At 40.4% G+C, this 25,465-nt stretch overlaps 1 pseudogene; it reads right to left on the reverse strand.

Moving 5' to 3' along the window:
• Positions 1-18,300: 18,300 nt before the first annotated feature.
• Positions 18,301-23,536, reverse strand: LOC115986164 (annotated as a pseudogene).
• Positions 23,537-25,465: the final 1,929 nt, after the last annotated feature.

Below are 25,465 nucleotides of genomic sequence, written 5' to 3' on the forward strand. Positions count from 1 at the left end.
TCCACATAGGTTAATTTACCCAAGGTTTGTGATCCGAGGAGTCGAGTAAGATTGAGGTTCTGTTTAACATTTAGAACTTTCTTCATAAAGGTTATTTACCCAAGGCTTGTGACTTGAGGAGTCGAACAAGACCAAGGTTCTGTTTAACATAGAAATTTCTCTATATAGGTTAATTTACCCAAGGCTTGTGACTCGAGGAGTCAAACAAGACCGAGGTTCTGTTTAACACTTAGAAATTTTTCCATATAGGTTAGTTTACCTGAGGCTTGTGACCCGAGGAGTGGAACAAGACCGATGTTCTGTTTAACACTTAGAAATTTTTCCATATAGGTTAGTTTACCTGAGGCTTGTGACCTGAGGAGTGGAACAAGACCGATGTTCTGTTTAACACTTAGAAGTTCCTTCGTATAGGTTAATTTACCCAAAGCTTGTGACTAGAGGAGTCGAACAAGATCGAGGTTCTGTTTAACACTTAGAAATTTATTTGTATAGGTTAATTTACCCAAGGCTTGTGACCCGAGGAGTCGAACAAGACTGAGGTTCTGTTTAACACTTAGAAATTTCTTCGTCGAGTAACTACCACATAACTTGTAACCACAGCAAGGCATAAATGAACCATTTATGAATAAAAAGAACTTCATATCATTAATAGTAATAACGTCGTAGATTATTTACATTCCAAGGATGTGGAATTACATTTTCATCCTAGTCTTCCACATAATAAGCCCCAATACCAACCACTGATGTTATTCTGTATGGGCCTTCCCAATTGGGACCCAACTTCCCCCAGGTTGGGTTCTTTGCGATCCTTACCACCTTTCTCAAAACTAAATCTCCCGGGGCTAGTGGCCTTAGCTTCACTCCTTTGTCATATCTTTGCTTAAGCCTCTGCTGATAATATGACATCTTCACTACAGCTACTTCTCTTCTTTCCTCAACCAAATCCAAATTGGTTGAGAGCAAGTGATTATTCTCCTCAACACTGAACTGATCAGTTCTTAGGGTTGGGAACCCTGACTCAATAGGGATTACTACTTCTGTCCCATAAGTCATTGAAAAATGAGTCTCTCCAATTTATCTTCGGGGTGTAGTGCGATAAGTCCACAGCACATGAGGCAACCTTCCCTTAGCGTCATCCAACCTTTTCTTCAACCCAGATACTATGGCCGTATTTATAGCCTCGACCTAACCATTCCCTTGTGGATAAGCTAGAGTAGAATACTTATTCCTGATCCCTAATTCCCCACAGTATCTTCAGAAGGCTTTACTATCAAATTAAAGACCATTGTCCGAGATCAACGTATGTGGGACTCAAAACCTGGTGATGATATTTCTCCATATAAACATCTTAGCATCCACATCCCTGATATTGGATAGAGGTTCAGCCTCTACCCACTTAGTAAAGTAGTCTGTCCTGACAAGGAGCCATCTTCGATTTCTTGTGGCTCGAGGAAATGGCCCCACTATGTCCAAGCCCCACTGAGCAAATGGCTAAGGGCTAGAAAGTGGGTTCAAAACCCCTTTTGGTTGGTGAATATTTAGGGCATATCTCTAACACTGATCACACTTCTTCACATAATCCTGAGAAGTTTTTTTGATGCTCGGCCACCAATATCCTTGGGTAAGGGCTCTGTGGGCCAAAGACCTCCCTCTTGTATGACTCCCACATATTCCCTCATGCAACTCCTCTAATAAGGGCTCCACTACCTCAGGATGTACACACAATAAAAATGGCTCCGAATGAAAACGTTTGTACAACTTTTGTTCTTCAGACAACCAATAATTAGGAGCCTTCCTATGTATCTTCTTTGCCTCGCCCTTATCCTCAGGTAACAATCCTTTTTTTCAGGAAAGTAATCAAGTGGTCCATCCAGCTTGGCCCAACTTGGATACTATGTACCCTAACCAAGGGCTTCTCCAAAAGACTAGAACTAGCCATATCTTCAACAACAATGACTCAAGGTATATTTGACCCCAGAGAGGTTGCCAACATAGCCAAAGAATCTACATGAGAGTTTTGTCCCTTCGGGATATGCTTTAGAGTAAAGCCCTTGAACTGAACTGGAGCTTGTTTAACCCTAACAAGATATCCTTACATGCGTTCATCCCGAGCCTCAAACTCTCCATTAACCTAGCCCACCACCAATCGTGAGTCTGAATATACCTCTATGACTTCTCCTTTCAATTTGTTAACCATCGCCATTCTAACTAACAAAGCCTCGTACTCAGCTTCGTTGTTCATAGCTGGGAAACCCAACCGTAATGACTTTTCCATCACTAACTTCTCAGGGGTTATTAATACAATTCCTACCCTGGCTCCTCTTTGGTTGGCTGCTCCATCATTGTACACCTCCCAGGTAGGGATAACAGAGACTGAGATTGTCATAGTCTCCAATATTCCTTTTCCCTTATCTACTACACTTTCTGTAAACTCTGCCACGAAATCTGCTACGACTTGTCCTTTTATTGCAGTACGAGGCATATATCTGACATCATAGGCACTCAGCATGGTCCCTCAATTAGCAATTCTGCCCGTGTAATCTGATTTTCATAAGAATGCTTGCAATGGAAGCTAGGTTAGCACTACCACAGTATGTGCCTGAAAATAATGCGGAAGCTTCCTTTTGGCATGTACAATAGCCAACACTGCCTTCTCTAGAGGTAAATAACGTGTCTCAACTTCCTGCAAGGACTTACTAACATAGTATACAAGTCTTTGTACCCCACTCTTATTTCTGATGAGAACTAGACTAACGACATAATTTGTGACTGCCAAGTATGCACAATACTTCCTCCTTCTCGGGCTTGGAAAGGACAAGAGGGCGTGACAAATATTGCTTAAGCTCCTCAAAGGCCAACACACATCTAGAAAAATGGATGACATTTGTTTGCTGACTGAGAGATTAACCTATTCAGAGCTGTTGCCATTCCTGTTAACTTTCGCACTTCCTTAGGATTCCGAGGAAGGCGCAAGCTGTTAATGGCTTTATTCTAATCAGGATTAACTTCAATTCCTCAGTGTGTGATCATATAGCCTAAAAACTTTCCCGAGCTTACCTCGAAAGAACACTTAGATGCATTTAAGCACAGCTTGTACTCCCTTAAAACTGAAAACACCTCCCCCAAATTTGCCAAGTGCTCTGCAACTTGTTTGCTCTTTATCACCATATCTTCAATATACGCCTTCACATTCCTCCCAATCTATGACTCGAACATCCGTGTCACCATTCTTTGGTATGTTGATCTTGCATTCTTAAGGCCAAAGGGCATTACCCGATAATGGTAATTGCCAGTGGGAGCACGAAAAGTAGTTTTCTCCTGATTGGATAATGCTAGGGGTATTTGATGATACCCTTGAAAGGCATCCAAGAAACTCATCCAAGGATGCCCAATTGTTGCATCCATCAATTGGTCAATCCGAGGAACAAGGAAAGGATCCTTCGGGCAAACTTTATTCAAATCTGTGAAATCTACACACATAAGCCATTTTCCATTTTTCTTCTTTACTACTATAGTATTAGCCAACGATTCTGGGTAAAAGATTTCCTTGATTGACCTAGCTTGTTTGAGTTTGTTCACTTCCACCTTCACTGCTTCAGCATGTTCTTTTGGCCAACACCGAGGTGGTTACCTTCGTGAGGTCGCCTCTGGCTTCACATTCAACTGATGACATATAAACTCAGGGTCAATCCCAGGTACGTCATAGGTACTCCAGGCAAACACATCCATATTGTCCTCCAAGAACTTCACCAAGGCTGTCTTTTCCAAGGACGGCAACTGAGACCCCACTTGAAAGAACTTCTCTTCAATTTGTCCAATCATAATCCTTTCCCAACTCCTCGGACAATACCCCTGCGATTTGGTCCTTCGCCATACTTTGGGACCCCTTAGTTGCTATGGGATTCGTTCCTCTTTCCCCATGGCAGGATCCATAAGATGCTGTGTGATGGCTACCACCAGGCATTGCCTAGCTTCCAATTAGTTCCCCTACTCTTCCTTGTGTGGGATACTTAACTTTCAAGTGGAGAGTGGATGGCACTGCACCCATAGCATGAAGCCATGGTCTGGCCAAGACAACTGTGTAAGGGGAATAGGTCTCCACAACAATGAAACTAACTTGTAGTTCCTCGTCCCCCGCTTGCATAGGTAACCTTATCATCCCACGGGAGACTACCAACCTCCCATCAAAGCCCACCAACGGCGAGTCGTACTTCTCCAAGTCCTCGGGTTTTAGATTCAACCCTTTATGCAAGTTAGGGTATATGATCTTCGCTCCACTACCCAGGTTTACTAGGACCCTTTTTACATCATAGCCACCAATCCTAATGGTTACTACCAAGGCATCATCGTGTGGCTGGAATGTTCCCTCCTTATCCTCCTCTAAAAAATCCAAAAGTGGGTGTGGTCACCACCTTGGCCTTTTTAAGTGCCCGATCCCTCTCTCCTAACTCAGGGCCCATAGCCACAAACATGATCCCCGAATAGGTCCCAGTGTCACCCCTATGCTTAGCAAAAATCACATTAATTATGCCCAATGCTGGCCAAGGAGCTCCATCCCTTTGATACCCAACTCCTGAATGCCCGACCTGACCTGTTGGCTGGTGCAAGAACTGACTTAATTTCCCTGCCTTCACCAGTTGACCCATATGATCCTGCAAAGTCCTACAGTCCTCTATTGTATACCTTTTCTCCTGATAATAATGGCAGTAAAGACTCTGGTTCCTCCTGGACGGACCCCCACCCATCTTGTTGGGCCATTTGAAGTATGGTTCATTTTTTTATCTTCCCAGTATCTGATAGACTGGCTCTTTAAACAATGAGTTAACCACTTGAGCCCCTGTAGATGATGTTTGATTGGGAAAATCCCTTCTAGGATGGTTATTATGATACCTCCTCCTCGAGGATCCCTTTTCTATAGGAACACCTTAGCTTTGCCCTTTCTCTGGGTCCGATCTTCCTTCACCCATTTATACTTATCAATGTGATCCATAAGCTGGTGCATACTAAGGGCGGGCTTCATTGTCAATGACTTCCTCAACTCATGCTCTGTCGGGAGCCCTACTTTAAAAGTTCTCATGGCCATGTCCTCAAAATCTCCATCTATTTCATTGTACGTTTCCCAATATCTGTCTGAATAGGTCTTAAGAGTCTCTCCTTCCCTTATTGCCATGGATAAAAGAGAATCTAAGGGCTTGGGAACTTTGCTGCATGTTACAAACCTAACACCAAATGCCCTTGTTAGCTCCTCAAAGGACCTTTTGACCCCTCTTCCAAAGCATCAAACCACTGCATAGCCATAGGCTCGAGGCTAGAGGGGAAAACCTTGCACATGAGGGCTTTATTGCCACAATCAACTGCCATCTTCTGATTGAAGTGACTCACATGCTCCACAGGGCCAAACCTTCCCTTGTAAATGGTAAAGGTTGGCTGGGAAAATTGGTGGGGAAGCCTGGCCTTGTTAATTCTCCAAGCAAAGGGTGACTTCGAGATTTGTCGTAGCACTTTACTCATCGCGTCATTCCCCATGTCATGGTGAGATGACCCTTGTCCACACGTGTACTTGCCTTTTTCCAGTCTATGCTGGCGTGAGGATGCTGAAAGGACTCACTAGATGGGGTTCTTGACCTATGGCGGTACGAGCGATAATGGACTCCTTCTGTCTTGCCCCTTTTGCCGCAACTTCCTGCACAATTGGTCTATCTCAAGCTGTAATTTTCGCGTCTCCTGATCACGCAAAACATGGCTCTAGTCCTTGAATGACTCATTTCTGTACGCTCATTATGATATGACTCTACCATAACACTCGGTATACAGTGCCTGTCTCTCATTCACTCCAGATTGAGAAACTAGTTTTCCCTTTGTGAGCCTATGGATTCCTCCCTATTCTGTTCCAAGTTAGCCATAACTATTCAGGGCACACCTGCAACAACACTTCTTCCCACAGACGGCACCAATTGTAAGGACTCAAACATCAGGCGTCCAAACCCACTTAGAACAATGAAGTTTGTGCAGCCCAACTAGGCCCAAATCAATAGATATTTGTAAGAGAGTGGGTTAAAAAAAAGGAGAGGGGGATTAGCCCGAAGACAATAACAGGGCAAAAATGACTGAAGATCAGAGTTTATGTATATATGGGGCTCATTACAAGCTTACTCAAGGAGGCAATTCTTACACAGAATGGTACACTATTCACTCTCTTTCTCTCAATGCTCTTGTTCTAATTTCTCTCCTCCACGTATTCTTTTTTTTTTTCTCTGATCCCCTTTATTTGGGAGCTCCTTCTCTCTTATATACTCCCCAGCTTGTTACATCCTGGCCTTTCATTTACCATCTTCCAGATTCTCCTTTAGACACTTGTCCTCTTAAACTTCAGGTGAAGATGGTAGAAGGAGCTACTTAGCTGTGAATTCCACTGTTCAGATCATTTCCTCATTAATGTGGCCGATACAGCTGTTGCCAGTCATTCAATGTGGAGGAGTTAGGTGAACTTTCACTGGAAGCTTCCTTCAACCACTCTAATCCTCAATTTAAACACTATTCCCTCCATTCAGATTTCCAGTAGGTATTTTATCTCTTCTCCTCCTATCTTCGGGCAAACCCTCTCCTTGGACTTTGAGTGCTCCTCTAATGAAAACTACGCCTTACTGCATCCTTCCTTGGTCCTCGAGTGCCCACACACACACACACACACACACACACACACACACACACACACATATATATTGGTACAGAAATGTTGCACACAGGTGCTAGAAACTTATATTTTTATTTAATAATGAGCATTATAAAAATTAGGATTTTGGTTTTGAGAAATAATCCAGAAGCTCTTTCTAGTCAACAATTAACATCATCTTTCACTATTAAAGTAGAAAAATCATAGTTATCAATTATGTTTTATTCCCGTTCAGCCGACATATTTTATTTTAGTCATTAAATCGATACACTTTGATAAGGATAATCTTTGTAGTCTAAGTAAAGCTGACGGAGCTGAAGATTTCGTAAAGCTGACGGTAATATCAAAGCTGACAAGTGAACCACAAGATCATCAATGCATGGACAAGACGACCAGAAGACGCAAATGGAATGAAAAGTTGACGAGACGAAGTTGATAGGGAAGGAGTGGATTCTTGATGGGTCCAGCATGTCTTTTGCTTGGGTTCCACGCATAAGTATATAAGGAAATATCTTGCACCCCACTTTTAACCCTAATTAACAGAACTCCTACAAGGAAAGGATTCCTTAAGATACGCAAATTAAAGAGGTTCTCTCTTACAAGGAAAGATCTTTTAAGCCAAGGAACGAGTATCAACCCTATGCTACTATAAAAACCCCAAGACCCTTACAAACCAAGGTACGCATAATTTCCTCCAGCTCTAGCACTCTAGAGTTGTGAAGAGTTCTCTAACTTAACCTTCGGAGGGTATTTGGCCGGTACTACACCGGTACTCTCCTAGTGTCTTCTTTGTTTTTGTTTCGCATAAATTGTCTCGAGCACGTGTGTACGATGTGGCTTATTAATGATTTTTGGCATCATCAGTTGGCCCCATCTGTGGGAAGAGGTTGTGACTTATAAGCCATACTATCGCTTCCCAGACAAAAGGTTGCATGGTACTTACTCACTCGACAGGTTCAAACTCTCACCGTTGCCGTGGAGTGCCTCACCAAGCAAAACCATGATCTGGAAGAGCAGCTGGGCCAAAAGAATGTAGGGCTTAACAGTCAAGAGGAAGACCAAGAAGGCACCAGCATTGAAAGAAGGGACCAAAAGGGTAGCAACGCCTCAAGCAGACTAGAATGATAGGAATTGAGCCGTCCATCCGTCACAGATATGGCTCCACCTCACACGGTTGCAGAGATACAAATGATGGAGGAACGGATGGACCTTATGATGAACGCCCCCAGAGGACGAGTGTCTAGCGACCTCGATGACTTGGTCCATTGAACCGACTCGCCATTCACTACACCTGTCAATTCGTTCCCCCTTCCACCAAAGTTTCGCATGCCGAAGGTGTAAAGTTTTGATGGATCCAAGGACCCCCTATATCACTTGGAGTCTTTCAAGACCCTAATGCACCTTTAAGGGATAGTAGACGAGATCATGTGTAAAGCCTCCCCTACCACACTCAAGGGACCCACAAGAATTTGGTTCAACAGGTTAACACCTAACTCTATCAGTACCTTCAAGGAGTTAAGTGCCCAGTTAGCCTTGCATTTCATCGGGGGACACAGGTATAAGAAGTCTACTGCATGCCGAATGAACATTAGGCAATGGGAAGACGAGACACTGAGATCTTACATAACCCATTTTAATAAGAAGGCCCTCTCGATTGACGAAGCCGACGACAAGATACTTGTGGTTGCATTCATGAATAGACTACGGACGGGTAAGTTCCTATTTTCTCTGTGTAAGAACGACCCAAAGACTATGTTGATGTGCTTTACAGGGTGACTAAGTGCATGAACGCAGAAGACGCGCTATTGGCTTGAGAAGAGAAGCTTAAGAAAAGGGAAAGACAGGAAGACGTACGAAAGGATAGGGGGCGGAAGATGGCAAGGACTGGAGAATGGCGGGAGGACAGGCATTCCAAGCCTCCCGTAGGGAAGTTCATAAGCTTCACCCCGTTAACTGCCCCGATCGACCAAATCTTGATGCAAATTAAGGATGAAGGAACCTTAACCTTTCCTGACAAGCTAAAGGGAGACCCTAATAAAAGGACTAGAGACAAGTATTACTGTTTCCATCGTGATCACAGTCACAACACCGCCGACTGCTATGACTTGAAGTAACAGATTGAAGCTCTCATTAGGTAAGGGAAGTTGCAAAGATTCGTCACCAAGGAGAGAACAGAACCACCTCAAGAGTAGGTCCCACATCGGGAGAAAGAACATCCTAGGCTGCCCATAAGGGATATAAGAATGATTGTAGGAGGCACTGCGGCCTCTAGTTCATCCAAAAAGGCTCGTAAGTCTTTCCTCAGGATGATTCAAAATGTCCAGCTAACAGGCTTCATCCCGAAGATGGCACAGATCGACAACCCCGTCATCGAATTCTCAGAAAAGATGCTCGACATCTCCATCACCCGCACGACGATGCACTTGTCGTTAGCATAAGGGCAGGGGATTACAACACACATCGGGTCCTGGTTGACAATGGCAACTCAGTTGATATCCTCTACTACCTAGCATTCTAGCAGATGAGAATTGATAGAGAACGACTGGTTCCGACGAGCGCTCCACTCATTGGTTTTGGAGGAACAAGGGTATTCCCCTTTGGTGCAGTTACATTACCCGTAACGGTCGGCGACTACCCCCGATAGAACACTAATGCCATCCTGTGGTCGACTACTTATCTACTTACAATGCCATCCTAGGACGACCTACCCTCAATTCATGGAAGGCTATAACCTCGACCTACCATTTAATGATCAAATTCTTTACCGACTATGGAATAGGAGAGCTGCACGGAGATCAGGTGGCTGCACGCGAATGCTACATAGCTATGATGGAGATGGACGATCATCTCCAGGCCATGAACATTAAAGAACATCGGACGGTGGCGGAGCCCGTGGAAAGGCTTGAAGATATACATCTCGACGACTCTAAGCCCGATCGAACAACCAGGATTGGTACCCTCGCTAGCCCGATAGTCTGCTAGAAACGCTCACAACTTTTCTCAAAGATAATCGAGACATGTTTGCTTGGAGGCATGAAGACATGCCAAGAATCGACCCGTCGGTCATGGTGCATAGACTTCACAAACCTGAACAAAGCATGCCCCAAGGATAGCTACCCTTTCCCGCGGGTCGACGTCCTAGTAGACTCTACAACCCAGCATCAACTACTGAGCTTCATGGATGCTTTTTTAGGATATAACCAAATCAAAATGGACGAATCAGATCAGGAGAAAACTTCATTCGTTATCGGCCAAGGCCTCTTTTGCTACAAAGTGATGTCGTTTGACCACAAGAACGCAAGCGCGACATATCAGAGGCTCATGAACAAGATGTTCACACATCAGATAGGAAGGAATGTCCAAGTCTACGTTGACAACATGCTGGTAAAAATTTAAAGGGAGGATGACCATTTAGAGGATCTCAGGGAAACCTTCGACACCCTTCGCTCTTACATCATGAAGCTCAACCCGGGTAAATGTGTATTCGGGATAACGGCAGGAAAGTTCTTAGGATTTATGGTATCTCAAAGAGGTATCGAGGCCAACTCGGACAAGATTAGGGCCATAGTAGAGATGGCCTCCCCAAATAATGTAAAAGAAGTACAAAGTCTCAATGGCAAGGTAGTCGCCCTGAATAGGTTCGTGTTAAGGGCAACAGATAAGTGTCTACCCTTCTTTCGCACGCTGAACAAATCTTTTGAGTGGACTGCCGAATGTCAACAAGTATTCGAGGATCTAAATGTCTACCTCTCTTCCCCAATGTTATTAAGTCCTTCACAACCAGGAGAAGAATTGTTCCTTTATTTGGCTGTCTTTCTGGCTGTCGTTAATGCGGCCTTAGTCAGGGAAGAAGACAAGGTGCAAAAGCTCGTGTACTACGCTAGCAGGGCAATTCGTGGTGCAGAAGAAAGGTACCCACCAATGGAGAAACTTGCCTTTGCTTTGGTTATGGCAACCCGCAAGCTCAAGCCGTACTTCCCAGCCCACACAGTGATTGTCCTAACAGACAAGCCCTTACGACGTGCAATGAGCAACCCTGAAGCTGTTGGGCGATTGGCATTATGGACAATAGAGTTAAGTGAGTTTGACATACAGTACCACCCGTGTACAGCCATTAAGGGGCAGATTGTCGTTGACTTCATTGCGGAGTTCATGAATAGGGAAGGCTGAGGGGTAGACGAGCATCTTCAATGGAGTATACATACGGACGGATCATCCAACAGACAAGCTGGTGGATCGGGTATCGTACTTCGTTCTCCAGAAGGAGATAATATTGAATGTATGGTTCATCTCGACTTTCCTACCACCAACAATGAAGCGGAGTATGAAGCCCTGGTAGTCGGACTTGATCTCGCTAAAGCAGCAAGGGCCGCAAGTGTGGTTATTCATTGCGATTCTCAGGTCGTCACAAACCAAGTAAACGAGGATTACAAATGTAAGTTTGAAAGGATGAAAAGGTACCTGAAGCAAGTAAAGAAAAGGGTAGACGACCTACAGGTTAAAATTGTTCAAATCCCTAGAGGAGAAAATGAGCAAGCTGACGGTCTTGCCAAAGCCGCTTCAGCAGAACATATGGTCATCCCCGACAAGGTACTCTCCTTTGTTAAGCTTTCACCATTAATAGATCCCGTCGATGTGTAGGAGATAGATTCTGAGAGCAATTGGGCCACACCATTAATCTCCTACTTAAAACACGGCGCATTACTAGATGATAAGGAAGCTGCAAGGAAGCTAAAGGTCCAAGCAGTGTTATTCGTTCTGATAAAGGACGTCTTGTACAAGAGAGGCTTCTCCCGCCCATTATTAAGGTGCTTAAGCCCCGAAGAGGCAAACTACGTCATGAGAGAAATCCATGAAGGGATCTGTGAGAACCACTCAGGATCGCGGTAGTTGGTGCACAAACTAGTTAGAGCTGGATACTATTGGCCTACAATGCAGAAGGATGCCCAGACTTATGTCAAAGCCTGTGACAAATGCCAAAGGTTCAGCAACATCATCAAACAACCAACGGAAGAACTCACCCCAATGACAGCCTCGTGGCCGTTTGCTCAATGGGGATTGGACATCATGGGCCTATTCCTGATAGCGTTGTGACAACTAAAGTTCCTTATAGTTGGTATAGACTATTTCACCAAATGGGTAAAAGCTGAAGCCTTGGCCACCATAACAGAAAAGAACGTGAGAAGCTTTGTTTGGAAAAACATCATCTATAGGTATGGAATCCCTAGAGTCTTGGTCTCAGATAACGGGAAACAATTCAACAACGACTCCTTCAGGAATCAAGAACTATTACTCCTCTCCCGCCCACCCTCAGGCCAACAGGCAAGTTGAGGTCACGAACCGATCCTTGCTTAAAATCATCAAGACTCAGCTTGAGGGCCAAAAGGTGTATGGCCAGAAGAGTGGCCAAGCAAATTATGGGCATATAGAATGACGGCCAGAACTCCAACAGGGGAGACACTGTTTCGATTAGCACATGGAAGTGAGGCAGTCATCCCAGCAGAGGTCGAACTCACAAGCTACAGGGTGGGTAATCATGATGAAGGAAAGAGCGATGAGGCCATGCGTCTACAACTTGATCTAATAGACGAGGTTAGGGTGACCGTTGAACAAAGACTCGCACGATACCAGGACCTCATGGCCAAGCATTACAACTCCCGAGTCAGATATAGAAACTTCAAGGTTGGAGACCTCATCTTAAGGAAGGTAATGGGCTCTACCAGAGATCACACCCAAGGAAAGCTCGATCCTAATTGGGAAGGACCCTACAAAATCACTTTTTGGCAGAGGAAAGACACCTACCACTTGGAGACATTGGACGGACAGAAGTTCCACCATCCATGGAACATCGAGCACCTTAGGAAATACTACCAGTAGAAGACAGTAAGGAAAGCGACACTCCTTATTTCCAGTTTATTTCTTTTAGTTAAATTTTTGCTTACAATACTTTTTAAGCCCAAAGGGCAAGTTTTTTATCCTTTTTAAGAACAATCTTTTACTTATGCACGCGTTTACCAAAAATAAGAGGAGTTATTCAGATACAAGCTATGTATTTTCTCTACTAAACTACTTTCGTTGTTAAGTCAACAAGTGGGCGAGTTCATCCTATAAGGATGCCTTGAAATTATCAAGTCCACAAGTGGACGAGTTCACCTTACAAGGATGCTTTGAATGTAAAGTCCACAAGAGGATGAGTTAATTAGTGTATGAGTTAATTAGGTCCACAAGTGGATGGATCCATAATTAAGTCCATAAGTGGACAAGTTCATCATCCATAAGGACGAGTAAATATTATTGAGTCCACAAGTGGACGGATTTAGTCCATAAGTGGATGGATTTAGTCCATAAGTGGACGAGTTCATCCCATAAGAATGAGTTAATATTATTAAGTCCACAAGTGGATGGATTCATAATTACACCCAAAAGTGGATGAGTTTATACCATGAGTATGAGTCAATATTGCTAAGTCCATAGGTGGACGAATTCATGATTGAGTCCATAAGCGGACGATTTCATTAAGCTCCCAAGTGGACGGATTCATGATTAGGTCCATAAGTGGATGGATTCATCAAATAAGGATGAATTAATATCGTTAAATCCACAGGTAGACGGGTTCATAAGTTGACGAGTTTATCCCACAAGGATGGGTTAATATTATTGTCCACAGGTGGACGGATTCATAAGTAGACAAGTTTATTAGTCCACAAAGTGGATGAATTTGTTATAAAGTTTATCAACCCACAAAATGGACGAGTTCAAGATGAATGAATCAAAACTATTAAGTTAAAAAGTAGACGAGTCCATAACACACCAGCAAGCAACACACATATACTAAAAGCGACGGATATAAAATACCATAAATAAAGTGAAGTTTCTACAAGTAAAAGCCCAAAAACAATAGGGCATTAAATTTTTTTTGGAAATTAGATCATATATACAATAAAAAAAAAGAAAATAAAAAAAAGAAGAAAGCTAAAGTTCAGGAGGCCGAGGTGTCTTATGGGATCTCGGCACCCTTAGGAGAAAGGTCCTGGACATCTTGAGCTAGAGGGTCTTCAACATTCGGAGGGTCAGTCGATGGGATCACAGGGATGACGGGAGGATCCGCGGTAGGTTGGGCAAGGACGACACTATCATCTTTTGGAACCTCCTCTGACTCGATGGAGTTGTCAGTTTCTTCAAAAATAGTGTTGCCTACAGGTGTCGACGACAGGGGATCATCCAAGTGGGGGTAGAAAGACTTAACCTGCTTTAGGCAGTCCTCAAACCCATCACCATAATAACCGGCACAAGATTCTATAAAAGATTGTGTAGCCTTAAACTCCGCTACGGCATTAGCCCTGGCCGTCTCCACCTGGCCCAGAAGAGCCGTCAACTCCTTTTCCACAGCCTTCTTAGCTTCTTGTTCTTTCTTTCTTTGACGACCCTCCTTCTCTAGTTTCTCCCTCAGATCCTTCACCTTCTAATTGAGGGTACAAATGGCACCCTTATATTACTTTTGCTCATCAGTCAGGATCTTTATGTGCTTATGCAGACGGGTAATCACCCCTTCTTTGGTGATACACCCAATCCATCCCTTGAACAAAAAAAAAATCTGCCTTTCCAATTCCTGTTGGAGTCAGGCATGTCAGACACTAGCCTAAGTTCTTTCTTTCTCGTGGAGATATCCCTTGGGACGAGATGATGTGTTGAGGCTTGTAGCACCAAAAAAACTCGTCCAGTGAAAGCTGACGGTTCCTGCCGCTGAGACGACCCCATAAGATCTCAGCTCCGATAAATACTCTCCATGCATTAGGGGCTATTTGACTGACGGACAGTCCTAAGAAGTTAGCCAACTGACGGTGTAGTGACGTCAGTGGCAACCTTAGCTCTGCTGCGAACATGGCATCATACATGCCAATGTCCGCAGTCTTTCCCGAGTAGCATTTTTCAAATTTCCCAGGCAAACGGATTGGAATATGATTAAGGATTTGGTAATGGTCTTGTAAATCCTTAAAAACTTTGGCCAACATCGTTGGCTTAAAGTCATTGACAGTCCACATTTTGGGGAGGATACATGGATGGGTGTGCCCATCTCCAGGGCTCCCTAATCTTCCACCTTCGAGGGTTCTCTCGTCATCCTCACCCTCGTCCCCGTCATCCTCTCCCTCTTGTCCTCCCTTATCACCTTCATCCTCACCCTCATCTACCTCTTCTTTGCCTTCCTCAACATCACAACTTTCCACTTCCTCGTCAGGAGAATGGGCTAACACTTACCTCTCTGACAATCAGGAAAGGCCCTCATCGGGCTCATGACCTAACTGGAAGACCTCATCTAGCCCACTCTCTCACAGACTGACGACTACTCACGTATCGTTTCTCTAGACATCTATTTACCTACAAGTGATGGAGGTATTCTAAGAACCTAAGTAGATGGCCTCTCTAAAAGAATTAAATGATCAACTAGAAAAACAAAGAAGGAAGTAAGAGAAGAGATGACTTACCAAGTAGACGGTTCCTAAAGAGATGACGACTTGAGGAAGGAATGGTAGCAAAAGCAGCAAGGTTAACAAGATGACGAAGCAAAGTTCTCAAAGTAACTAGCTCTCTTCTTGAATATCAAACAGCGATGAAATAGGAGAAATGAGGAAGGATGTGAGATATATATAGGATGAATGATGCATGGAAGACGAAGCAACACACCCTTGTCTAGAAACGGGGCCAATTTGCTTTAACCACGTGTTCAAGCATTTAATAATGGCTACTCGAGAAATCAATAAATGTCTCGTTTCTCAAAAAATGTATATATACAATAAAAACACTACAAATCAAACTTCACAACCCGTCAGCTATAGCTGACGGGGTTATGGAGTAGGCGATAGCTGATAAGGATAATCTTTGTAGTCTAAGTAAAGCTGACGGAGCTAAAGACTCTGTAAAGCTGACAGTCATATCAAAGCTGACGAGTGCACCACAAGATCATCAACGTATGGACAAGACAACCAGAAGATGCGGATGGAATGAAGAGTTGATAGGGAAGGAGTGGATTCTTGATGGGTCTAGCATGTCTTTTGCTTGGGTTCCACGCATAAGTATATAAGGAAATATCTTGCGCTCCATGTTTAGCCCTAATTAATAGAACTCCTACAAGGAAAGGATTCCTTAAGATATGCAAATTAAAGAGGTTCTCTCCTATAAGGAAAGATCTTCTAAGCCAAGGAACGAGTATCAACTCTATACTACTATAAAAACCCCAAAACCCTCACAAACTAAGGTATGCATAATTTCCCTCAGCTTTGGCACTCTAGAGTTGTGAAGAGTTCTCTAACTTAACCTTCAGAGGGTATTTGGCTGGTACCACACCGGTACTCTCCTAGGGTCTTCTTCGTTTTTGTTTCGCAGGTATTGCCTCGAGCACGTGAGTATGGTGTGGCTTACTGATGATTTTTGGCATCATCACACTTAATCCCATTTTTTTTTTCATCTATATTTGTATTTTTTGCCTTTGCAAATTTTTTTATAATATCTTCACTTCTATTCTATTCTCTCTCTCTCGGGGACAAATTAATTGGAAATATATGCTTTAATTTTTATTTTGAAAAAAAAAAAAAAAAAAAAAGCTCATCTCATGCTCTTTCTCCTATAAGACAAATCTCCTGGACTTGGATCTAGAAAATCCAAACTCTCCCGAAAGAAATCATTTATTTCATTTGGAAATGTACTCATAAGCTGCAAACAAAATAATTGATTTTCAACCATTCAACTACATCAAATCAATATTGCATGCATTGTACATTGGAAAGAAACGCTTATTCATGGGATATGAAATTCTCATTGGGCAGGTCAAGTATGGTATTGTATACAACCGCCTGATCTCGTGCAATTTTTCAAACCACAATCCATTTTTCATTGGTGTGATATCTATTGAGTCTTCTCAAGGCCTTCCATGGCTTTTACTTCTCATTTTCACAACTCGGAATATATGGTTACCACGCAATCGGCTTATTTTCCAACATATCAGTACCAATCGACATCAATTAATTCACACTAGCATACACCAAGCTATTGAATTCTATTTATTTTGCATGTCACACTACTAAAATCACTGCCAAATCGAACCCACAAGTGGTATTATCACTATTTTGGTTCCCACCTCCATTTGGCTTTATGAAACTAAATACCAATGATAGTTGGAGGGGTAATCTTGGTCTTTCGAGTGTGGGAATTTTTTTATTTATTTATTTTACTTTATTTTTATAAATTTTAAATTCAATAGTTATGGGTGAGAGGATTTGAACTCTAGATGTCTCCCTTAGAGATACTAGGAGGTACCAACTTGTTGAGTTACAAAGCTTGTGGCACAGGAAATATCTTTAGAGACTTTACTCTTACATGAAAATGAGTTGTTGGTTACTCTCTTAGTGTGTGTTTATAGGAATTGTTGAAAAAAGTTTTTCTTTTTGCTTATTGTCTTAGCTTTTTTGCAAATAATCTAGTTTTTAGTTTTTTTTTTTTTATTATTATTATAAAGAAACTAGTTTTTAGGTTTTTGTAACACATTTAATATAAAAGTTACAAAAAAGTCAAAAATTATATCTTATAATAAACATTATGCAAATAAGCTATTGGAAAATAAGCAAATTCTCAAATGGACACTAAGTCTTTTGAAGGAACTTTGGACAAGTTGAGAAGACTTATATTTAACTCGGCTTATGGGATTTACACAATTGAAATTGATTCTCTCATTGTCTATAAATCTCTCACTACTCACTCTCCAACTTCGCCTAACTATAATATTTTAGTTTTTAATTGCAAAAACTTTCTCACTAGAAAATGGTAGATTATCATCAAACGTATATATCAAGAAGCATATAGATGCCTTGATTGACTTGCTAATATGGGTGCTCAATTTTTGTCATCTTTTAAATTAGAATCGTCCTGAATCTATCTTTTTTTGGCAATCACTGGTACACCCAACAAATAGGTACATCAAGTTTGGTATAAATTTGATTCTCCAAGAAAAAAGAAGTCTAGCGTAAACAAGGATATGTTTGATAATTGTTTTTAAAACCAATTTTCTAGAAAATTTGTTTTGCAACTAAAAATAAAGAGAAAATAAAAAATATTTTTAAATATCAATTTCTAAAGGAAACTAAAAAGTAAAAACAATAAAAAAACTGTTTTCGGTTTCTAATTTCTAAAAGTCAATGGAAACAAGAAGAAAATAGATTTGAAAACAATGATTAAATGAACCCACACTTTGGTTCAAACCCCATGTAAGACAAAACACACTAGTTTTTCTCATTCTTTACAAACAACTATTAATTTTTTTTCTCATTCTCTACAAACGACAAGTATTATTATTATCATTATTATTATTATTTTGCCAATAAATCTCTTATCGATGAAAAACTTTGCCAGCAGATTAAATTGAACATTCTCTTTGAGTGATTTGGGTTTTGTCTCCTCCAATAGTATAGCAGCCCCTTCTGCCTTCGATACCCTAAAGGTTCTCAAACATATCCACTAGGTTGTCTTTCAAATCCCTATCATCCTCCCAACACTGTCACACTCCACTGGCTTCCATCTGAGAAAGGACTAAAAAACACTTGTCCACCGAAAAGACTTTCAATCTTCATTTACGATGATTACTTCCTCTCCCTATCCATGATTTGAAATTTTAGTTTCATTGAAGGATTCAATTCAATAAGTCGTTCAGTAGCCCACTCTCCCAACCACAAGCATCCATATTTTCTACAACCATCAAAGACTTTTGTCAACATTGGAACAGTGGGTTCAAAAGGCATCCTCTTAATGAATTTCTCCAGCTCATTTATGTGCCCATATCAACTACAGAGTTCAATCATACACTCATAGTGCTCCAACCGAGGCATGACACAGTACTTATTGCTTAATGAATAAAAATATTGTGTTCCCAACTCAACAAGGCCTTCATATATACAAGCAAGCAAAATACCTTGAAAGGTGACATGATCTGCTTTTTCACCTTCTTCTCCCATCAACCCAAACAATTCAAGTATCACCCTACCTTTTCGATTGTGAGAACATCCAAAATTTATGGAGTTCCAAACATCCCGAGACGCTACCTCTAAAAAAACTACGAAAGCATACTCAAGACAACGACATTTTGAGTACATGTCTACAAAAGCTCCTATGATCACAATATCCATCTCATAACCATTTCTAATCATAAATCCATGAATTTGTTTGTCATGCTTAAGAGAAAAAGTATTTGCATAAGCAGCCAAAAGGGTTCCAAATGTGAACTTACTTGGTCTTGTCTCCCATTACACCTCTGAGAAAATAGTCATTGCTTGTTCACTAAGAAAATGATGAGCATAGCTAGTCATTAAAACATTCCAAGAAATGCTATCCCTCCATTGACTTATTATTAGGTAAATCCAAACTTTGGCACTTCACAAGTTAACACATTCACCATACAAGTCAAGAAGGGCATTGCCAACAACAAGATTGGAAAGGAAACCATTTCGGTATATAAAACCATGGACCTATTTCCCCATTTCAACATCTGAAAGTCCAGCACACACATTTAGTATTAACCCAAATTGTGACAAATTCAATATCCTTAGTTACATTGCGCATAAAAAATACCAAGTCCAGAGCCCTTTCCCATTGGAGGGAACGGGTATACCCTACCAACATTGCATTCCAAGATATCACATTGCATTCAGACATCCGATCAAAAAGCTCCCTTGCCTCCCTACTTTTCCCACTAATTGCATACCCTGACATAATTGAACTTCAAGAACTTAAATCTTTTGAACATAGTTGTTCAAACACCCTACGAGCATTCTTTAATTTCCCACACTTGATATACATATCCATGAGAGGACTTGAAACAACCTCATCATTTTCAAGACCCATGTTAATTGCAACTCCATGAAGTTGCTTCCCCTCCTTTAGTTTAGATATACTTAAGCAAGCAATAAGTGCATTAGAGAATGTAAAGTTGAAGGGCCTAATAGTAGTTTGGAACATCTGGAAAAACATAAAGAACACATTTTTTCCATCACCCATCTCAAGATACCACCTCACAATCATATTCCAAGAAACAATAGTTGGATTTTTATTCTCACCAAACATTCTTTGCCCATCTTTAATAATCTAGCATTTCCCATATACATCAACAAGTGAACTCTCCAAAATTACATTCCTAAAAAACCCATATTTCACAATAAACCCATGAACTTGTCTCAGAAGACAAAGTTCCAACACTACACCACAAGACCCAAGAACACTAGCAAAAGTCACTTCACTCGCCTAAACTCCTGATCTATTCGTATCTAAAAACAATGACAAGGTCTTCTTAGGATACCCACCTTGTGTCTATGCCAAAATCATCACATTCCAAGACCCCCACCCCCTATCTCTTTGAGACATTTCCTCAAACAGCTCCCTTGCATGAACTAAACATCCACATTTACCATAAGTCTCAATCACCCGATTCAGGAGAAACACTGGTGGTGTAGGGGAGAAGGTGACCAGATGAGACTCAACCTTCCAGACTTCAATAATGGCATGATTAGAAGTACAAATTTGCAAGAGACTAGCGTAAAAGGAATAAGGGAAAAGTATTGGGGTAGCAAAGAGAATGGAGACAGCTTTTTGGAGACTACCCACTTTGAGGTGAGTGAAGATGGTGTTAGTTAAGGCTTTGGGGCTGGTGGGTTGAGTTTGGGACTTGTGGGTTCGGCTATAGAGAATGTGGTTGAGTATAGAGGTGGCACTCACACCTATGTAATAGTTGAAGAAGAAGAAGAAGAAGAAGAAGAAGAAGAGGAATAAGGGAAAAGTATTGGGGTAGCAAAGAGAATGGAGACAGCTTTTTGGAGACTACCCACTTTGAGGTGAGTGAAGATGGTGTTAGTTAAGGCTTTGGGGCTGGTGGGTTGAGTTTGGGACTTGTGGGTTCGGCTATAGAGAATGTGGTTGAGTATAGAGGTGGCACTCACACCTATGTAATAGTTGAAGAAGAAGAAGAAGAAGAAGAAGAAGAAGAAGGTGTTAGTTAAGGCTTTGGGGCTGGTGGGTTGAGTTTGGGACTTGTGGGTTCGGCTATAGAGAATGTGGTTGAGTATAGAGGTGGCACTCACACCTATGTAATAGTTGAAGAAGAAGAAGAAGAAGAAGAAGAAGAAGAAGAAGAAGAGGTGGGTTGAGTTTGGGACTTGTGGGTTCGGCTATAGAGAATGTGGTTGAGTATAGAGGTGGCACTCACACCTATGTAATAGTTGAAGAAGAAGAAGAAGAAGAAGAAGACTCACACAGAAGAAGAAGAAGAAGTTGAGTTTGGGACTTGTGGGTTCGGCTATAGAGAATGTGGTTGAGTATAGAGGTGGCACTTGAGTTTGGGACTTGTGGGTTCGGCTATAGAGAATGTGGTTGAGTATAGAGGTGGCACTCACACCTATGTAATAGTTGAAGAAGAAGAAGAAGAAGAAGAAGACTCACACAGAAGAAGAAGAAGAAGTTGAGTTTGGGACTTGTGGGTTCGGCTATAGAGAATGTGGTTGAGTATAGAGGTGGCACTTGAGTTTGGGACTTGTGGGTTCGGCTATAGAGAATGTGGTTGAGTATAGAGGTGGCACTCACACCTATGTAATAGTTGAAGAAGAAGAAGAAGACTCACACCTATGTAATAGTTGAAGAAGAAGAAGAAGAAGAAGAATTGGCTAGAAATTTAAATATTCAAATACTAAATCATTATATAGTAGGTCTGTGCAATCTAGTTAACAGGTAACCTTTAAGAATTTGCTTAGATAGGGTTTACTCCACCTGTGTAGTCAAACGGAATTTCAATAGTTTAAGGGGCATATAAGTACAAGTAAAAGACATAAACAAGCATGTCGCTCATGTTTATATACAAGGATATAGGGAAAAAGAAATCACTACACACAAAAATAAGCTCATGTGCCCAACAACTTCAATTTGACCATTGGATAATCCTTTCACACAAAAACCAAAATTTTGATTTGCATCTCTTTGTGGGTGCATCTCACACAAGTTATCTAGAAAATCCTCAACCTAAACCACCTTTTCATGTTCAAGATAAAAAATTGACCATGTAAGTAGCAGTAAACTAATTAGAATCCAAAACATTGATTCTTTTCTCTAATTATTTTTCTCTATAGCTTATACAATATAAAAATGAAATATCAATAACCCATAAAATTATTACGAAAACAAAGGAATTGAGAACAAAATAGATGTATTAGTCGAATGTTCTTGTTGCTCACACTGTTTCACAATACAGAAAAACTAGACAAGAACTCAAACACATGTAAAATAACACCTAAAATAATTTTTATGATCTATTGAATCATTAAGTGATGAAAGAATGTCTAATGTTTAAACATAGATAAGATGCTTATCATAACGAATGCTATCTTTAACTTTTCTCTACGACTAAATGAAACCAAAATGCAAGTATGAAAAGAAAAAATATTTGTGCAAGTGACCATTACCACCAAAAAATATAACTAATAACAGGGAAAATCTGACAAGAAAAGACCAATAGAAGATTATAGAACTCTATAGAAATACGAAAATTTAATGTTGGGAAATTTAGACCCCGATTGATAAATTAACAAGTTTTAAACCCAAGTTGTTAATTAGATTTATTATGAATAAATCTTGTTAAAACAAACAAACATCAATATCATGTCAATATCATGCATAGCGGAATAGTAAATAAGACAAGATATGATGACCTAGGAAAACCAATGAAACAAACTAGTTTTATAGTAAAAAACCTGGGGGGAAACCTTCCCGAAAAGCAATCTACTATAATAAAGAGAAGTTTTAGATCTAGTACAAAACTTTTGTTCCTAAACTCTACAATCCCCGTAGATAAACTTATAGTAGAAACCTTCTACCGCTTCGAAACCTCTGAACTCTTCAATATATGAACGCCACCCTTTTTACACGGATCCCAGTACATGACTAACCAATAATGCACGACTCCCAGTATGTGACTAACTCACCAACTTGAAGAAGATAATGGCTGCAAAGTTCTTCACTTCATCAACAATGAAGATCAAGAAGTACTTGGTTACAAAACCCTAAGGTGCAAATACGCAGTAGCTTCTTCTAGAGAGAATAAGGCACTTGGTCACTTTTTGCATTTGTTCCCCTTGTATTCTCTTATGTGACGGCCTTTAAAATAAGCCTTATATATTTCTAGGGTTGTGAGAAAAGAAACCCTATACATACATGTCAGCATGGGCCGAAAATCAGACCTGGAAATTCTGATTTCGTAATTCTCGATAAATACATCTGTTAAGCAGCTGTCGAGACTCATTAAATCTCGATAGATATTATCTATTGAAAGCTGTCAGGAATCTACCTAGTTTTAATGAATAGCCCTTCTTCACTTGTTTCTTGGTCCAATCTTCATGGCTTTAATAGTTGACTTGAACAACATGTTTCTTGAAGTATTAAACACATCCTAAATCTACCCAATTACAAGTAAAGTGCATTTTGTCAAAGGATTAGCCAATTATACATTGATATATGTTCCTAACATGATTCACATATGTCCTAACATCTAATAAAAAATGAAGTTACATTATTAGAGGACTAAGTCTCAAAGTCAAACAAAATGAGGCAAAAAAAAAACATATCAAAAAAACAAAAGTTGACAAAAACCCCATTTATTTTTATCACCAGTAAGCTTAACGTCACTTCAAAGTTTCTAACAAACATTTTCACAAACACCTTTTGTGCATTTCCCAAAATCGACATTAACATAAAATAAAACATTTAACTACAAACCCAAACAATGAACTACTGTTAAGAGAGAGAGGAGAGAGAAACATTAAGAGAGACACCAGAAAGCACCATCTACTACATAATATGCTAATTTGAAACCCAGTCTTGAGTGAAGGGAGCAGACTGTGTGAATGGTTGGCAAATGTTGGGTTTTTGTTTTTCAAATTTAGTACAATAGTTAAATTGAATCTATTTGGTGTTCCCAAATTTTCTTAAGGGCTTAATGGTCTAATTCTTTTAAAGTTTTGTTGGTTACTTTTGTTAATTGGACTTATTTTCCTTCTATTGTTGGACTCTTTTTTTGTGATTTTAGATTGATAAATTGTTGTTAGTAGGCTAATTTTATTGTGTTTGTGCTTCTTTTTTGCCTGGGGGCTGAAGGATTTTGCTAGGGGGGCAAGCTTAATTATACATGTAGGATGACTAATATTTTAATTTAATTTGTGTCACGCGTGCATTCCATCTGCCACATAAGCAGATTTCGTTAGTCATCTAACCGTAGGGACTATAATTTGACCGATTAGCACATCTCGGTAAAAAACTGGGAAGTAAGTTCCAGTATAATTTCTTACATAGGGAGAAGGTCAACTAGGCAAAAAGATTTTATATACTATTGTTACCAATGGTGACTCAAAAATACAACCCAAGGGTATCCATGAAAGGAAAACATGCAATGTGGACAATGTAGCACATATAAGCTTAGTTCTTTGATATGCAGATAGAACATATAAGCATAACTCATGAATGAGTTGAAACTCACTCTAAACAACCAAAATCACATTTGTTAAAAAGAGATGGATAGACATACAAAGTGAGTTGCAGATTTGAAGGTAATATATCAAAAACAAAATAGCTAGGCTCAAAGAAATGAAGAAATTTACATGTAGTGGGTTTTCTGATCATATAACACACTGTTGAATGGATACTGTGTCTTTTGACGAGATATTAATAGTTCTTTGATAGCTCAACTGGAAGCAATAGGGAATTCAAGAACCAACTGATATAAAAACAACTTATTTCTGACAAAATTCAATTACAAAATATTCTAAGAACATTCCCAAATATGCAAAACTTGTCATGTACAAGAGAAATTGGTCCTTCTCACAACTTATAAAGCGATAGATGCAGCACAAATAGAAACCCAGAGAAACAACAACCTAGAGTAACACTTCCCAATATCGCCCAATATGGCCATCCAGTAATTACCTGTTCAATGATTGTTAAAAATCTATGATCTTCTGTTGAGTCATCTACCCCCTCAAGAAATCAAAAACCTCTTCAATTAGAAGCTAAAAGACAACATGCTATATTATTATCATATTCCGCAACTAAATTAAATGAAAAAAAAAAAAAAAAAAAAAAACCACTTACTTACAAAGTCTGTTACCAAGGGCTCACTCTTACGACTCTCACCATATCATATCTATCGTTGAAAGTAGAGAGTGAAAGGTTGTCACTAACTGTTTACATTTTACACCTCTTTTAGGGCTTCACAGGTTGCATAGAGTTGTTTTCATGATTTTCCCGTTAAATCTCTTATCGGTGAAAAGTTTTGCTAGTAGACTAAATTGACCCTTCTCTTTTAGTACTTTGGGTTTTTTTTTTTTTCCTCTACTAGTATAGCAGCTCCTTCCACCTCCGATGCCCTAAAGGTTCTCCACATATCCACTAGGTTGTCTTCCAAATCCTTATCATCCCCCCACCACTGTCACACTCCATTGGCTTTCATTTGAGAAGGGACTAAAAAATACTTGGCCAATCCAAGAGACTTTCAATCTTCATTTACAATTGTTACTTCCTCTCCTTGTCCATGATTTGAAATTTTAGTTACATTCAAGGATACAATTCATTAAGTTGTTCAGTCAACCGCTCTCCTAACCTTAAGCATCCATATACAAGCATCAAAGACTTTTGTCAACATTGGAACAGTAGGTTCAAAAGACATCCTCTTAATGAATTTCTCCAGCTCATTTATGTGCCTATACTGACTATAGAGTTCAA

Source organism: Quercus lobata, chromosome 4 (genome assembly GCF_001633185.2).
Source record: "Quercus lobata isolate SW786 chromosome 4, ValleyOak3.0 Primary Assembly, whole genome shotgun sequence".
NCBI lineage: Eukaryota > Viridiplantae > Streptophyta > Magnoliopsida > Fagales > Fagaceae > Quercus > Quercus lobata.